Source organism: Balaenoptera musculus, chromosome 18 (genome assembly GCF_009873245.2).
Source record: "Balaenoptera musculus isolate JJ_BM4_2016_0621 chromosome 18, mBalMus1.pri.v3, whole genome shotgun sequence".
Classification (NCBI taxonomy): Eukaryota; Metazoa; Chordata; class Mammalia; order Artiodactyla; family Balaenopteridae; genus Balaenoptera; species Balaenoptera musculus.
In genome coordinates this window covers 68,536,032-68,554,381 of record NC_045802.1, presented here as the reverse complement: position 1 = coordinate 68,554,381, position 18,350 = coordinate 68,536,032, and positions in this window count along the sequence as shown.

Here is an 18,350-nt window from a genome sequence, read left to right as displayed (position 1 = left end):
GCTTATGGCTATACTGTCGCATCCTCCTGGACATTTACCCTACCTGCCACCTGCTCAAAGAGCCTGAGCTGACAACCCAAACTAGAGCATCCCCCTGGTCTATTTCACTGGCACAGCAACCTGATCATTTCCCTCACAGCCCTCATCACAATGTTTATTTATCAATTTGTGAATTTACTTTCTTATTGTTGCCTTTCCCCTGGTGGTTCTCAAGGTGGGAGGGAACTACTGCCCATAATCAGGTGGGCTTTCAGAGTGCATTATTGTCATTTAGGGTGCAGGGCTAGGGATGTTCGGGCAATCCCACTCATAGAAAGGCTGCTAGTGCTCTGGTCTAGAAACACCATCTATAGGAATAGAATGTGAGCTCTTTGAGAGCAGGGACCCAGTATATCTTGTCATTGCTGTGTGCCCACAGCACCTGGCTCAATGACTTGTAACCTGTAGGTATTTAATAAATATAAGATGAAAATGTTCCTCTAGCCTCATTATAATTCTGAGAACTGCCATATGAGTTGTTATCCTTACTAAAAATGCCCTGGTCCTTATGGCTTTTTAGGTAAAAATACAACCTCCAATGACTTATTTGCTAAATGATTCAATTTCTTTCAGATTCTGCTTGAAGAAATTGCAGCTGTGCCCATTCTCATCAGGACTGCTGTGTTTCTGTTTTCTTTTTAAAGTTTATTTTTATTTTTATTTTTTGGGCTTCCCCGGTGGCACAGTGGTTAAGAATCCGCCTGCCAGGACATGGAAGCAACCTAAGTGTCCATCGACAGATGAATGGATAAAGAAGATGTGGCACACATATACAATGGAATATTACTCAGCCATAAAAAGAAACGAAACTGAGTTATTTGTAGTGAGGTGGATGGACCTAGAGTCTGTCATACAGAGTGAAGTAAGTCAGAAAGAGAAAAACAAATACCGTATGCTAACCCATATATATGGAATCAAAAAAAAAAAATGGTCATGAAGAACCTAGGGGCAGGATGGTAATAAAGACACAGACGTAGAGAATGGACTTGAAGACATGGGGAGGGGGAAGGGTAAGCTGGGACAAAGTGAGAGAGTGGCATGGACATATATACACGACCAAATGTAAAACCAATAGCTAGTGGGAAGCAGCCACATAGCACAGGGAGATCAGCTCGGTGCTGTGTGACCACCTAGAGGGGTAGGATAGGGAGGGTGGGAGGGAGACGCAAGAGGGAGGAGATATGGGGATATATGTATATGTATAACTGATTCACTTTGTTATAAAGCAGAAACTAACACACCATTGTAAAGCAATTATACTCCAATAAGGGTGTTAAAAAAAAAAAAAGAATCCGCCTGCCAATGCAGAGGACACGGGTTTGAGCCCTGGTCCGGGATGATCCCACATGCCATGGAGCAACTAAGCCCATGCGCCACAACTACTGAGCCCGCGTGCCACAACTAATGAAGCCTGCACGCCTAGAGCCCGTGCTCCACAACAAGAGAAGCCACCGCCATGAGAAGCCCCTGCACCACAACAAAGAGTAGCCCCCGCTCACCGCAACTAGAGAAAGCCCGCACCCAGCAACAACCCAACGCAGCCAAAAATAAAATAAATTTATTAAAAAAAAAATTAAAACAAAAATCAATTCAAATAATACCTTGCATAGAAAGAGCAAGATGCAAATTTACCCAAAGCCAGTTAAGCCTCAGGGCCACTGACTTGCACTGGTCCCCTCCAAGTCCCCACCAATGTGTTCACAAGGGCGTTTTTTTTTGTAAACTGTACCAAAGTAAAATATTTTAACTACCATTGGTTAAGACACTTTCTTCATCTGCTTCAACTGTTCCTCTCTTGGGCTTCCTTTGTGTTGGGTGCCGTTGGAGTGGCTGCAGGTATTTTGGGAGTCTGGCCAAGGAGAAGCTGAGCTGGGATATATTTGGTTTAGATTTAATAGAATACATTTATGTGATTTGCAATCATTTCCATGTTTGGTTATTACTAGCAGTCCTGGTTTAGGAATGGCTTTCAGAAATTCTGCTATCCACTGTGCTGACTCACCAGCATAAAGATGCAAAGGTCAGAGGTCATACCCCAATAAGGATGTGCCCCTGGGGCACCTGGCACCAGAAGTGTGAGTAGTAGAAGAGAAACAAAGTTTGAAAGGCATGGAGCCAGAGACCATCTGTGGAAAATTCTTCCAGTTATCAGAAATGTAAAATTGTAAAGAGAGAGTTTGGTTCTTATCTGTATCTGGCCAACACGGAAGCTCTCTCCTGTCTGGACTACACTCTAATAACATTGTGGTGGCTTTCGCAGTGTCGGCCCAGCTCGGCTAGGACCACTTCTCCCAGAATTTCCTTGCCTGTGTGGTACTGGGTTGGGGTTATTCACAAGAGACATTTGCATGAGCTCTGGAAGGTGGAGGTGAAGCAGCAGGTCACGTGCGCTCACCCTGCTGACACGGGGCAGTCAGTGTTAACTTCCTCTCTTTTGAGATTATCTACAGATCTCATTACTTTACCTTTACATCCACCCATTTTTTTCAACTCAAACATTTATCGACATGATTCCTGACCTCAAGAACCTAATCTGAATGAAATTCAGGCACGTGCTACAACATGGATGGACCTTGAGGACATCATGCTAAGTGAAATAAGCAAGTCACAAAAGGACAGATGCTGTAAAATTTCACTTATATCAGTTTCCTAGAGTAGTCAAATTCATAGAGACATAAAGGAGAATGGGGGTTGCCAGGGGCTGGAGGGAGGGGAAATAGGGAGTTAGTGTCTAATGGGTACGGAGTTCAGTTTTGAAAGATGAAAACAGTTCTGGGAATGGATGGTGGTGATGGTTGCACAACAGTGTGAATGTACTTAATGCCACTGAGCTGTACACTTAATATGGTTAAAATGGTGAATTTTATGATGTTCATATTTTACCAAATAAGAAAAAAGATTTTATTTACTTATTTACTTTTATTTATTTATTTTTAAATGGAAGTATAGTTGATTTATAATATTATGTTAGTTTCAGGTGTATACCATAGTAATTCAATATTTTTATATACTACACTCCATTTAAAGTTATTATAAAATATTGGTTATATTCCCTGTGCCATACATTACATCCTTGTATGTTATTTATTTTATACCTAGTAGTTTATACCTCATAATCCCCTTATCTTGCCCCTCCCCCCTTCCCTCTCCCCATTGGTAACCACTAGTTTGTTCTCTGTGTCCATGAGTCTGTTTCTGTTTTCTTATATTCATTCATGTTTTATTTTTTAGATTCCACACATAAGTGAAAACATCTAGTATTTACTTGTCTTTCTCTGACTTACTTCACTAAGCATAATACCCTCCAGGTCCATCCGTGTTGTTGCAAATGGCAATTTTTTATTCTTTTTTTTTTTATAGCTGAGTAATATTCCATTGTATGTATATACCACATCTTTATCCATTCACCTGTTGATGGACGCTGAGGTTGCGTCCATATCTTGGCTATTGTGAATAATGCTGCTATGAACATTGGGTTGCATATATCTTTTCTAATTAGGGTTTTCATTTTCTTTGCATAAGAAAATGCAAACAGGAGTGGAATTGCTGGGTCATGTGTAGTTCTATTTTTAATTTTTTAAAAAGGAGATTTTGAAAAGAAGCTATCCATGAAAGAGGTAGACAGGTGTAAGTGGGAAAAATGGGTGGGTTCTGAGGTCTGCTGGTGATATGGAGAAAAGGGATATGGAAATAGAAAGGATGCTGCAATTCCCTGTATGTGACAGGGGCAGGGAAACCAGGAGGCTCTGCAGAGACGGGATAGCTCCCGGGACGTGGAGAGTGAGCCTGAGAGTGTTAGGAGAAAAGCAGAGCAAGCAGAGAGAACACTGCTCCAGATTGTAAACCACAGGAATGCCCAAGTCTCAACCAATGTTGCCCTACAACATACAGGTCTCCTGAGTGGAAACACGTTACATTGTTACCACGTGGTGTTATGTCATGAGACTCGAATAACTCTCACCGTTAACCGTCGAAATATTGAATTTTCATACTGGCTCAACTACAACTACAGTTTTGGAAAATAGTCACACCCAAGGAGATAGTGGATAAAAATATCTGATCAAACCATGGTTTACTATAACCATTTTAAGCTTAAATAACTTAAATAACCATTTAAAGCCATAACAGTTAGGAAAATGAAGCTGCATTATTCTTTTGTTACAAACACCAAAGCCTCTTTATCATAATTCATTTTCCCCTTCCTTTTGGTGTCTGGCTGATGTAGGTTATTTTCGCCAAAGTTGCGTCTCAAAGGCTGGAGGGCCAGTGTCACTGATTCAAGACTTCAGAATGTTGCACTTAGAAAGAGGAATATTAGAAGTTCTGTGGAATAATTTTTCAACAGTGGCATAGATGGAACTACACTCTGAAATCATCCATCCCTCCTGCTGCTCTGATACAAAACCCTCCCAGCCTTACCTCCTGGCAGGCGCTGCCTTTGATAAGGTGATGACTATGTCTGGCTTTCTTGGGGAGAAAGGAGACTGTCTCTCAAATTTAGGCCAAATGCAAAATAACTAGAGACCACATTGTGGACCTTCTGAGCCTTAGCTTTCTCTCTATAAACTGAGGAAGTTAGACTAGCTGACCTCTAAAATTCCTTCTGGCTCTCAAATGCTGATTGTATAAGATCCTTTTCTAATCTCAGCCTCCAAAACTGTGCTGCAGTGCCGCCTAGTGTCATAGGCAGGTTCTCCCCACCCCCCCGCCCCCACCCCGCTTCCCACACACTCTCTGGGGACTCTCCCAACCCTTCCCCTGATCCACTTTCTTTTTTACAAAGCACTTATCCACTTCTAAATTACTAGATAATAGGCTTATTTGTAATGTCTTTGTTGAATGTAAGCCCTATGAGAACAGGGATTTTTGCCTGTTTTGTTCACTGGTGTATCCCAAGCCCCTGGAACATATCCTGGCACAGGGCAGATGTTTAGAATTAATTTGTCCAACTCAAAGTGTTGAATCTTGAGGCATCCTCTGCCAAGATTATCCTTTACATCAGGGAGTCTCCAACCCCTGGGCCACAGACCTGTAATGGTCTGTGGCCTGTTAGGAACTGGGCCGCACAGCAGGAGGTGAGCGGCAGGCCAGCAAACGAAGCTTCATCTGTATTTACAGCTGCTCCCCATCACTTGCATTACCACCTGAGCTCCGCCTCCTGTCAGCATTATGGTGAGTTGTATAATTATTTCATTATATAGTACAATGTAATAATGATAGAAATAAAGTGCACAATAAATGTAATGCGCTTGAATCATCCCAAAACCATCACCCTGCCACCACCCCTCCATGGAAAAATTGTCTTCCACGAAACTGGTCCCTGGTGTCAAAAAGGTTGGGGGCTGCTGCTTTACATAATTTTCCCTGTTATTTTAATTCACTTTATATGTTAAAAGTTATCTTCAGTTGCTGTTTCTTAATTGCCTACATGGTGGGGTGAATAATAGCCCTCAAGATGTCTGCATGCTAATTTCCAGAACCTGTGAATATGTTATTTTGCAGTTTTGATGAAATTATGGATCTTGAGATGGGGAGATTATCCTGGATTATGTGGGTGGGCCCAATGTAATCACAGGGTCCTTGGGACGGGGAAGCAAGAGGATCAGAGTCAGAACAAGATGTGACATGGACTCAAGGTCAGAGTGATGAGAGGCCACAAGGCAAGGAATGTAAGCAGCCTCTAGAAGCTGGACACGGCGAGGAAACAGCTTCTCCCCTCCGGCCTCCAGGAGGGACAGAGCCTTGCCGACACCTTGATTTTATCCCCATGAGAGCTATTTTGGACTTGTGACCTCCAGAACCCTAAGATAATAAAGCTGTGTTGTTTTAAGCCACCAAGGTTGTGGTCATTTAATACAGCAGCAACAAGAAATGAATATACTTGAAACGGAGCAGGACCCTGTGGTCCTTCCCCCTCATGTCCTCCACCTGCCTTTGTCTATGGAAAAACTTTAGCCAAATAAGTTTAATCAGAGAAGTAAGAAAATGCAGACACAAAGGAAAACAGTTCAACAAGACTGAATACTAATAGTTTACTCATTAGCATAGTCAAGGACCTGTTTTATAGATACTGAAACCCTCACCAGGTGGAAGAAGTTAACTACATGATGACCAGACTGTAGCCATGACATAAGCTGCCACAATTCCGAGAACTGGCCTCAAGGAAATGGGAAAAAACTGACCCTGGAAAGGAAGATTAACTGTACTTAAAACAATCAACATGACGCCAGTCAGACCACCACATGACCAATTACAAGGTGACCGTCAGAGCTGACTGTGCTGTTTCTACATGTAGTCTCCTCCCTCCATCTATAAAAGCTCTTGCCCACTGGTTGTCAGTGAAGGGGAGTCGGCCTTTGGACAGGTGTCCACACACCCCCTCGCACCCGTTGCCGGCCTCTGAAATACAGCAAACTTTCCTTTCCACCAACATTGCCTCTTTATTGGCTTTTTTTTTTTTTTTTTTTTTTTTTTTTAATTAATTAATTAATTTATTTATTTTTGCTGTGTTGGGTCTTCGTTTCTGTGCGAGGGCTTTCTCTATTTGTGGCAAGCGGGGGCCTCTCTTCATCGCGGTGCGCGGGCCTCTCACTATCGCGGCCTCTCTTGCTGTGGAGCACATGCTCCAGACGCGCAGGCTCAGTAGTTGTGGCTCACGGGCCTAGTTGCTCCGCAGCATGTGGGATCTTCCCAGACCAGGGCTCGAACCCGTGTCCCCTGCATTGGCAGGCAGGTTCTCAACCGCTGCGCCACCAGGGAAGCCTCTTTATTGGCTTTTGAGTGGCGAGCAGCCGGACCCCACTTCCGGTAACACACCTGGTAAAAAGAAAACCTTCCCAAGCACACCTCCACAGACAAACTGGCTCTTAAAGAGTGCTTTTAACGCCAGTTCCAAGTCCAAAGTGACACTATTGGTTCAAATGACCACAAACGTCTCTGTTAGTGTCAGACAGAATCAACAAACTTTTGCTCTGTCCAGAACCTCCTTGACTGAAAGTTTCTACAGAGAGCAGCTTAAGTAATTTTTCAAGCCAGAATTGGAATCCTTTTTCTGTATGTCCTTTGAAAAGGACTCTCCACCCCTGAACTGATTAAATAGAGACACCAAGCACTTACCACTGCCTGAAGTCACATTACACACTTATTTGCTTATTGCCTGCCATTTCTGTCATTCATTTGTTTATGGTGTGTTGCTTTCCATTAGAATGTAAGCCCCGTGAGGGTGGGAACTGAGTTTACTTTGTTTGCTACTGTATTTTCAATGCCTAAAATGATGCCTGAGACACAGTAGATGCTAAATAAATACTTGTTGAGCGAATGGCTGGGAAGTTGACTTGCTAAGAAGAGGTAAGAAATCCTTCAGCACCACTTTGCCCTACCTCTGAGAAAAAACAAATGATAGCAATTCAAATGCAGCTGAAAATGATGAGATTAAGAAGAAGAAGAAAAAAAAAAAGCAAGCAGTCCCAGGTTGTTAGTTTTGAGTGATGGGAGGAAATGAAGGAGTCACATGAAGATAAGAGAATGCGGGTGGCACAGGAGTTACAGACAGGCTTCAAAATGATCCCTTGCCTGTCTCTTCACAAATTACGCATTGAGGAAATAAAAGAGATATTTGCCTACTATAAGAATCTATTAGGTCCAGCAATCCCACTGCTGGAGTGGGATATCCGGAGAAAACTATAATTCGAAAAGATATATGCACCCCTATGTTTGTTGCAGCACTATTCACAATAGCCAAGACATGGAAGCAACCTAAATGTCCGTCGACAGAGGAATGGATAAAGAAGATGTGGTACATACATACAATGGAATATTACTCAGCCATAAAAAGAATGAAATAATGCCATTTGCCACAGCGTGGATGGACCTAGAGATTATCATACCAAGTGAAGTAAGCCAGACAGAGAAAGCCAAATATCATGATATCGCTTATATGTGGAATCTAAAAAAATGATACAAATGAACTTGTTTACAAAACAGAAACAGACCCACAGACATAGAAAACAAATGTATGGTTACCAAAAGGGAATGGTGGGGAGATAAATTAGGAGTTTGGAATTAACATATACACACTACTATATATAAAATAGATAACCAAAAAGGACCTACTGTATAGCACAGGGAACTATACTCAATATTTTGCAATAACCAATAAGGGAAAAGAATCTGAAAAAGAATATATATATATATATATATATATATAAAACTGAATCACTTTGCTGTATACCTGAAACTAAACCAACATTGTAAACCAACTATACTTCAATTTAAAAAAAAAAGAATCTATTAGGAATTTTGGTTATTAACGTATGGAGCCAAGGAGAGAGGCCCATGTCTTGGCCACTACCAGGTAGCCCTGTGAAAAGTAAACAGTAAAGATGTTAAAAAAAAAAAAAAGTAAATAGTAATAACGTGAAAGAACTAATGTGCAAGGCTATTCCCTATATCACGGTTTGTTATCACAAAATATTGGGGAAAAAAATCTAAATGTTCATCACCAGGGAACCGATTTTTTAAAGTATGGTACATGAAACAACAGAAAAGTATGCAACCATAAAAAGAATAAGGAAATAAATTATTTCCTTAATAGTTTATTTCCTTATTCTTTTTACTAATATAATGTACTAATATAGAAACTATTTTGTTATGTATAATAGAAGACATTGCTAGTGAAAAAAGACAAGGCACAGAACAATTGTATTATATTCTATCTTTTGTGTAAAAAGAAGAGTAAAATAAAAATGTTTCATATTTTCATATAGTCAATTATTTAAAAACTCTGAAAGGATAAAATAATGCTGCTAATGACAGGGGTTACCTGTTGGAGAAGGCGGGAACAAGGCAAATGGAGAACGGGAAGGGAAAGGTTTTCACTGTATCCCTTTTGCAATTTTAAAACTTTTGAATCATGTATATGTATTATTTATTCAAAACACTAAATTTAAATCATATGAACAACAAGGCAAAAAGAAGAAAAGAGAAACCACAGTCTCACCCAGCTAGACCTGGGTCCCTAACTCAACCTGATGCAGAGCTCCCTGCACTGTGTTTGTATGTGGACAGTGGGATACCATATGCATTTTAGCATCTTTGTGGCCACTGAGCTCTGTGTCTGTTTCATATCCCATATTGGATTAAAAACTCCCAAAGTCCCAGCCTGTTTCCCGGAGTGAGGGCCCAGGGACTTGCACAGCTGACAGAGTCTTCACAGCCTCTATGGACAGGAGACTTGATAAAATGTGTAACGTTGAAACATATAATGAAAGCTGGTTGGTTAAGACCCTCTGGCTTTGGTGGAATAATCTTTAATGCACCAGACAAGAAGATTGCTAACCAGCCTTATTACTGACAATTTCCTAATATCCCTGATAGGGCAGGCAGGTGATTTGAGGATTATCCAGACGCTGACAAATCCCCTGGGCCCTGACAGTCTCGTTTACAAAAGAATCAAATCTGTTTATTGCTGATAATAGATGGTATGCCTTAAGGTTTGCTTGTAAGTAACATGTGCGTCGGTTTTTTTTTTTCTTTTCTTTTGGCAACAGGAACCAAACTTGGATTCATCCTGATAAACTGGGCATTTGGGACTTTATGGGATGTAATTGCTCTAACAGTTTCCTAATCCCCATTTGCTAAACCTTTGCACCCCAGCTCACCATGGCATAAACGGCCTTGATCCAGGGCAAAATGGTCCATGTAACCAAAGAGCCTATTCTTGTGGCTGACATTCACTAATCATTCTTCCTCGTTTTTATCTGTAGTTCTGAGAATTATTTAAAAGGACAAAGCAAGTCTTGAATTTGTACGTGTGACAAGCTGAACTCTCTTCATTTGTCTCTGTATTCCTTGCAACAGGTACAGTAGCTAACACACTGTAGATTCTCAAAACCAGTTGTGGGATTGCCTTGTTCATAAACTATCATCATTTCTCCAGTGAAATGTTCTCAGATATCTAAATTTTAGCTAACTACAATTGGAAACCCAAATAGAGAGTAATTTAAATTAGCTTTGTCATTCCTTTTGATTTATAAGTAAAATGTCATCTGCCAAATTCTAAACCTATGCATATTGTCAGTATTTAATCTTACCCATAACATCTCAGTGAAGGTGGTTATTTTTTAAAGTATTGCTGCATAAGAAAAATTTTCTAAGCATAAGTTAATATCTCACTTAGCAAGGTCTGCCTGACCTTTGATCTTATGACTATTTTCCTATGTAAGTTGCACCTGAAACTGATAACACTAGCCCAGACCCGGAGGGAACTCTGGGCACCTATACTTTTTTTTGGAGGGGGAGGCACCTATACTTCTGCACTTAGCATACTAGTCTAGGGATCCATGAGGACCTGCCTGGTGAAGAACGCAATCGTTGGTATCCAAACTCATCCTATCCCATCTGTAATATTCTTCATTCTAATTTTCTGCCTAATGAAACAATACAGCTAGCCATAGGATTTCCAGCCTTCAAACAAGGCCCCTTCTGAAGGTTTTGTCATTAGTTTTCTCAAAATTAGAGGAGTTTTAGGATTCCAGAAGTTGAAAAGGCCCAACTGTTAAATGTCTCTCTGTCTCTCTTTTTAAAATCCCATTTAGTATTCAGTATATGTTCATTATAGACAAATTGAAACCTATGGAAATAAATCAATAGGGGCATAGGGAGAAAGTTAACATCCCAAGGTAATTGTTAATATTCTGATGGCTTCCTTATAGACATGTTCTTATGCATTTTTCTCTGTGTGTGTGTGCGTGTGTGTGTGTATCTCTTTTTCTCTCTCCAGAGATGGATAGATAATTAACATATATAGATAGACACACACACACATACACATGTATCTTAAAAATAACATCACATATACATTCTGTTTTAAAACTTGTGATTTTCCTCTCAGTAAATCACTGAAACATATATTTTAGGTAATATTGTAACACTCCAACCCACATGGAGATACTCAGACTTTCGTGGAAAAGAAATCAAACAAAATACATATATAAAAATACTAAAGACAAATCCAGGGAGAGACCATATGTAAGCTGTGAAAATGAGTTCAGAGTATTAGAAAATTACTTCCTTCTAATTCAAATTTTTTTACTCTGGTAAACTTTGAAAAATATTTTTCACACCATAAAATTTTTATAGGAACACAGCTAGGAAATTCTCCTATTGTCATGCAATCCTAAGCTTAAAGTTCGCAAAATCTAGTTTTTGCTTCTTCTTTTTCTTCTTCTTTTTTTATTTTAAGCCTTTTAATTTAACTTATTGACCCCAGTATTTTTGCTACATCCATTGCTAGGATCAAATCGTTATTCTTTTCAAAAGCATTTCTTTAACCTGAGGTCAAACGAATGTGAAATATGAGGAAGTTATAAATAGACTGAAATCTAGAACAACCATAACCTTGATGTACTTTATCTAAATTTTTATAACTTTGAAGTGCACCGAATACAGAAAGAATGCAGAGCTTTTCTTTTCCAGCCAGAGAAACCACACACACAAAAAGAATAAAAAATGATCTCTTTCTCATTTCTGTAGTCAATTTCTCAATCCAAAAAAAGAAAGTGGGGGAGGATTTAAGTCAATCCGACAAAAATAAACTGTTGCTACTGTTTATTGAGAAAATAATTCCTTGAGATTTCTTTTTCCCCAAAGAACTACAAAAAAAAAAAAAAACCAAAACCATAAAGAAGATCTCTGGCTTAGTTTATTTCCTAGAGGAAAAATTGTTTAACATCTGTTTATTTTGTAAAACCTACCAATAGCAAGTGGGCCCATAAAATTCCCCCCTTTTTTGTGTGTGGTGGGAAAGAAGCAGGGGGCAGGCTAAGTTTGGCCTGCAGTTGGAATATAGTTTGCTGTCTGGAATTGCCCAGTCTTGTTTGGTTTCTATAAGATTCCCAAGGTCCATGAACTCATGTGTCCCAGATGAATAGCCCAAAGGGAGGGGCTTGGGTTGGACGGTTGGAGTGAGACCAGACAGTGGAAGACTCCGAAATCCAGGCAGTAGAGTCTAGACTTGACTCTCTGTGCAGTGGATTGGGTTGACTCCAGTTCTCCCCCCTCTCTACATTTACACCTTTCCATAGGCTCAGAGTAGGTAGAGTATCTCTCCTTGTCCCTTGACTTTGCGCTTGGCCAATGATGACAGTGTATCAGTTCCAGCTCTAGGCCTTGTGAGGCCTCACATCTTTCTGCATCATTGTGAGAAGAGCACACCCTGGCAAAGCCCACCAGGAAGAGGAGGAGGGGGAGGAAGGACCTGTGGAACAGAGCTTCCCCACAGACCTGCAGTAGAAACAAAGCTGCCCCAGCAGAGAGCAGAGCCCCCAGCCCAGTCCAGACTGGCTGAACCTCAGCAGACACATAAACGCTTGCCAGTAATAAGTACCCATCGTGTGACACCCCTGAGTTTTGGAAGGCTCTGCTGTGCTGCATCATTGCACTAATACAAACTGATACACACCTTTAAACAAAATAAAAATCATTAAACATTTTTTTAAGAACCTGTACTTTAGGGAGTTTAATGTGTGGCTGTGTACAGGATGGACGAGATGGGGAAGAGATAGTATAGTAATCCGCATGTCAGGTGATGAGCCCAGAACACGTGTGGAGGCAGCAGGTACAGGATGAGGTCAGACACTGACAAAGGATTCACAGTTAGAGAAATGCATATTATGTAAAACGAGATTCCCCTTTACACCCACAACATAGGAAAAATTAGAAAGTCAGATGATAGCAATTGCTGAGAATGGTGTAGGGAGATGGAAATTAGCATGCAATGCAGATGGGAGTGTAGACTATGCTATCTTCCCGAGAGCAGCTCAGCAGAACTCAGTAAAATTCCTATGTGTACACCCCATGACCCAGCAATCCCATGCCTGGGTGCAACTCAGGAAGTTTACCCAGGTCCGTAAGAGGAGGTAGATAAGGATGCTCATCCCAGCAGTTTGTGGGAGCAGGTTGTTGGCGACAACCTAGTAATATCAAAGGGAAGGGCAGACAGCAGTTAGTAATGAACAAGAGGTACGTATAGCTGCATGGGTAGGTCATGCTGTGGAGGAGAGAAAAATGAAAAGAGAATAAGACCCATAGCCCAATACTGTATGTATGTACATATGTAGGGATGTATGTGTATATATATATATGTATATGTAAGTATATGCCTGTATTTTTCAGAATTATGTACATATGGACATATTCAAGGACATACACCAAACATATTACAGGAGGATGGAGTAAAGTGGGAATGGGAGCGAGGTTTGGAAATTAAGAAAAAAATAAGAGAAGGGTCTTACATATACAGATGATACTAGTGGAATTAGCTAAATTCTGGTACCTGAATTCCAAACATATGGATGTGAACTTTCATCAGAGAAAGTGGTGGCAGCTTCCAGACTGGAGGAGAACTTGAGTGAAGGGACAGGACTACAGATGGTTTGAGAGCTCTCCATAGAGTGTTACCACTGGAGCTCTAACATGAATGAACTTTCATTCGTATAAATATGTGACTTCACTGGTTCTTCCATTGCAGTATATCCCATTTGTGCCAGCTATCGATTTATTGCCTCAGGGCTCCAAATCCACCTTACTTTGCCCTGCCCTGTGACACTGGAGCTGGAACCCTGTAAACATGTCTCCTTTGCCTCCTGTCCCAATGGTAAGTTTTATCAGTAGCAGGGACGGGAAGGACACTGCAGGTGAAAGGGACTTTTTTTCCCCTAGTTTCAGTGTCTTTTTTCTTGTTGCTACAGCGTAAAAGCCAGTGGGGCCAGCGGGAGACCCAGTGACACACACAGAGTCTGAGAAGTTTCACTGTCACTCCAGCAGGTAGCCTCCCAGGGTATTTCACCAGCATCCCAACTGCTTTGCCAGGGGGACCCAAGCACCCCAGCAAAATGCTACCCCATCCAGTGGCCTCGGTCATACCCTCCCCAATAAGTTCTTAACCTGTATGTCTTCCTTGGATAATCTGCCTCTGCTCTAGAGGTAGTGCTTTCTCCCTACAGCTGTGATTCCTGTGTCTTCAGAGTTCTCTTTACAGTTAATTCTCTCTTACCAATTTAGTCATCTCTATGCTAAATTTTCCCTGTTCAAATTACTGGTGTGGTTTCTCTTCCGACTGGACCCTTCGAACAGTAAAGCAGGAAACAGCACAGCACAAGCCTTTCCATGCTTCTCACCCTTCACAGCTGACTCGCACTGTCTCCTCTGTTTGTCTTCTTGATTCATTGCAATCAGAAATTTCATTGATAAATTCCTAACCGTCCAAAAGTCATCATTCAGACCTTTTCTCTCTTAATTGCTTCTCCCTGATACCTACCATGTTTCAGACCATTCCTTTTGAATATACGGTAGCAAGAGCTAGCATGTTGGAGTTGGACAAAACTGCTTTGAAGTCTCAGCTCTGTCAGTTACAAGCCTGGTGACCGTAATCTTTGTGAGCCTTGGTCAGCCTTCTCATCTGTAAATTGGGGAATAATGATGTTGATACACAGGTCACAGATTATTTTAAAGAATAAATATGGTAATTTATGTAAAGCATCAAAGCATAGGGCCTGGCAAATAGTAGGCACTCAACAAATGCTGGTTCCCGTATGTTAATGGCCCTCCACCATCCCCTCCCCAGTGGATTCTAGGCTCCCTTCTACAGCACCTTCCTTGGGCAATGTTACCACACAGGAGACTCTAACTACCACCCACTTACTCGGTCATGCCTTCTAGATCTATCTTCCTCCGAGACCTCTCTTCTAACCCAGCGAGGGGTCTGACGTCACCTGAGCACCTAATCACACCTACAACCCCCTTGCGAACCCCCCAACACCAAGCACTTTCTCGCCTGCACCTCCATGTGTCCTGGTCACAGCTGACCAGCCAGGGACAGGCACTCCAGCAAGAGCTACACCTCGAGGCCGGCCACAGCAAGCCTCCACCCAAAGCTGGGGGTCTCTCTACTGACACAGTGACCCTGGAGACCCAGTAGTCCCTCTCTGTGGGCTCTTTTAGTGTGAGACAGAGAGGAACATGGTATGCGCAGCCAGAACTGAAAGAAAACAAGAAAAGCCAATTTGCAGATGCCTCATGGCGATCACGCCTAGGGGTAGGCAGTGGCATTGAAGAGAAGGAGAAAGAGTCACAGAAGAAGCAGAGATGTAGCAAAGCCCTGTCATCAGGAGTGGAGTTCCTACAGAGCCAGCAGCAAAGGACACCCCGTGCCGGGCAGCTGGAGCGGCTGGGAGCTCCTGCTTGTCGTGAAGAACATGCCAAGACTCCAGGGAGCCTAGATGCTGAGATGACTTCCCGTCTTTCCTACTTCCCATTGCTTCACTTCACTCATTCATTCTCTCTGTCTCTGTCACTCTCTCATAGAAATAGCTTCATATAGCTTTACATAGCTTTTCCCCCCCTGATTGTAGTAGGAGATGCTCATTATCATGGTCTTTACAATAAATGCTGCCACCTGAAAAAAACCTGAAAGCGTCTTTGCTCCTTACAACCTGAAGGGGCTTAACAACATCCCAACAGAGCTTCAGACTTGTCTAGATCCTTCTGCCAAACTGACCATAGGAGACCCTTTCCTGGATGTCTGAACGTGTGCATGAATGCATACACACACACACACATGCACGCACACGCACACACACACTAGCAGGGGGATACAGGAAGAGTGAGCCAGGATGGGACACAGTAAAGAAGCAGCTAGAAAGGCAGGTAAGTGCCTTAAGACAAGGCATTGAGCAGATGCCAGTAGATTCAAGCTCTGGTTCTCAGACATTAGGGGGCATCAGAATCACCTCAATGGCCTGTTCAACCTCATCTTGCTGGGTACCTCCCCAACCCCTGCAGAGTTTCTGATCCAGCAGGTCTGGGTCCGGGCCTGAAAATATGCAGTTCTAACAAGTTCTCAAGTGCTGCTGCTGTTGTTGACCGGGGAACCACACTGAGAGCCACCAGAGTTTCAAGAAGAAGCGAATGGCTAAGAAAATCGAATACCTCAGAGGCTTGGCGTGAAGTACTGGACAGATTGAGGAAATGTCTATGCTGTCAGTTCAGATAGTAATTTCCAGAGAACAGCAGATTGGTGGCTTCCTGTCCCCTGAAAAAATACCAAAAAAGCTATTCCTGTCCCCTGGGAATACCCCATTGTCAAAAGCTGCAGGCAGCGTGGGTGAGCCCTCTTCATTAAGGCTGTCATCAATCACACTGCCCCAGTGCCCAGCCCTGACTAGGACAGTCGCAGTGGGTTAGCGGGTCAGTCAGCATTTGTCACCCTCAGCATCCTGCACTTTTAACCAAACCCTCAGGTCAAAAGCCTTCAGTGCGATAAAGGCATTCGGGGTCTGAATCCACATTTCAATAGAACAGAAACTGAAAATAAGCAAAATCACTTTGAAAGGTGATTAAGAGACTCACCCCTTGAAAACAGCTATTATTTGTCCATCATGCAGGTTAGAGGTCAAAATAGGAACGAGGAAGCAAAGGCTCTAGAGCTCCCTCAGATGGACATTTTAATTTCAATTCTGTCCCCACTTTAGAGCACATTTCATTACTTGCTGAATACGGGAAGTTATTGGTTGCCTACCGTTTAGTTTCCTAGAGCTGCCGTAGCAAATTACCACAAAACAGGTGGCTTAAAACAACAGAGGGACTTCCCCGGCGGTCCAGTGGTTAGGACTCCATGCTTCCACCGCGGAGGGCCCAGGTTCGATCCCTGGTCGGGGAACTAAGATCCCGCAAGCTGTGCAGCACGGCCAAAACAAAACAAAACAAAGCCCAAATCAAGGCGTCAGTAGGGCCACACTCCCTCTGAAACATGTAGGGGAGGGTCTTTGCTCGCCTCTCCCAGCTTCTCGAGATTTGCTGGCTCACAGCAGACGTCATCACTCCAGTGGCTCCTAGTCATCACGTGGCATCTCCCTGTGTGTCTCTGCCCTCACATGGCGCTCTCCTCTTCTTTTGAGGACACCAGTCATACTGGATTAGGGCCCACCTAACGCCAGTATGTCCTCATCTTAACTAATTCCATCTGCAAGGACCCTCTTTCTAAATAAGGTCACATTCTGAGGTAGAGGGAAGGGGGAGGAGGGCGGGTAGGACTTCAACATATCTTTTCTGGGAGGACACAATTAACCCATATTATCTACCCAGGACCCTTTACTCTTTCCTGATGAAACCCAAGTTTTCCCAGGATTTCCCTGGCAGTCCAGTGGTTAAGACTCCGCGCTCCTAATGCAGGGGGCCCGGGTTCGATCCCTGCTCAGGGAACTAGATCCCACATGTTGCAACTAAAGATCCCACATGCCACAACTAAGGCCCGGCGCAGCCAAATTTATCTAAAACCAAAAACAAACAAAAAACCCAGGTTTTCCCAAAAGCATGTTAACTGATACAACTATGAACAAAAATATCCAAGCTGAGACTGGGAAGACCCTGCCCATGTGGCAATGGCTTGTCCCAACAAGTCATTCCTGTGTAAAAAATAGGTACCTGGGGTAACCCACAGACTATTCTCTCGAAGGGCTTACAGCTATGGGGACTCTGGGACAAAGTGACAAGCCTTTAAGAGATGGGCACATCAGAAGGCCATATATAGTCGTGGCACGTCTCAGATCATTAGTGTGCCAATTATCTGCTTTCCTGGATTTATCCCCGTTAGTTGGGGGAAGGTCGACCCTTAAAAAAAAAATCTATCTAAGCTCTTATAATAAAGCCTAACATATAATAGGCACTCAAACTGCATAAATGTTTCAAATATTGTTAAATATGTTTATTTTGCTAAATCCTTTTTCTGCCCCATTGTGAGCAGTTATCTGCCTATGCCACAGAACGAGTGAGAAAGTATTTTACTAAAGGAGCAGATATTGGTTTTCCCAACTCGGAACCGAGGAAGTGGATGCAGAGCCTGAGGGACAGCTGTGGGTGATCAGGCTGGGACCACGTTCAGTGTTTTTGCAAGTAGATTAAATAAGACAAAGTGGCAAATGCTGAGGCAGAAAATGCTGGAATGTTGGCAGAGAGTCTGTGTTTTTCCTCAGGCACCAAGTAATAGTGGGTCCCCAGGGATTTGGATGTGGCTCAAGTGGGGCTCAAGTGGCCTTGGAAGGAGGTCGGGTAATAGGATGACTTTAGCTCAGCCCAGGAAAGACAGCGTGGACCAGACCTGCAGGGGTTTGAGTTCAGGTGCAGTCAGGATTTAGTGACAGTTTCCTTCCCATCCATCCCTGACCCACAAAGTTGGGTGCAAACTCAAGGAGACTTCGATGGACCCACTTACACATTGCAAAACAGATGTGCTAGGAAAATTGTTAAAGATTTGG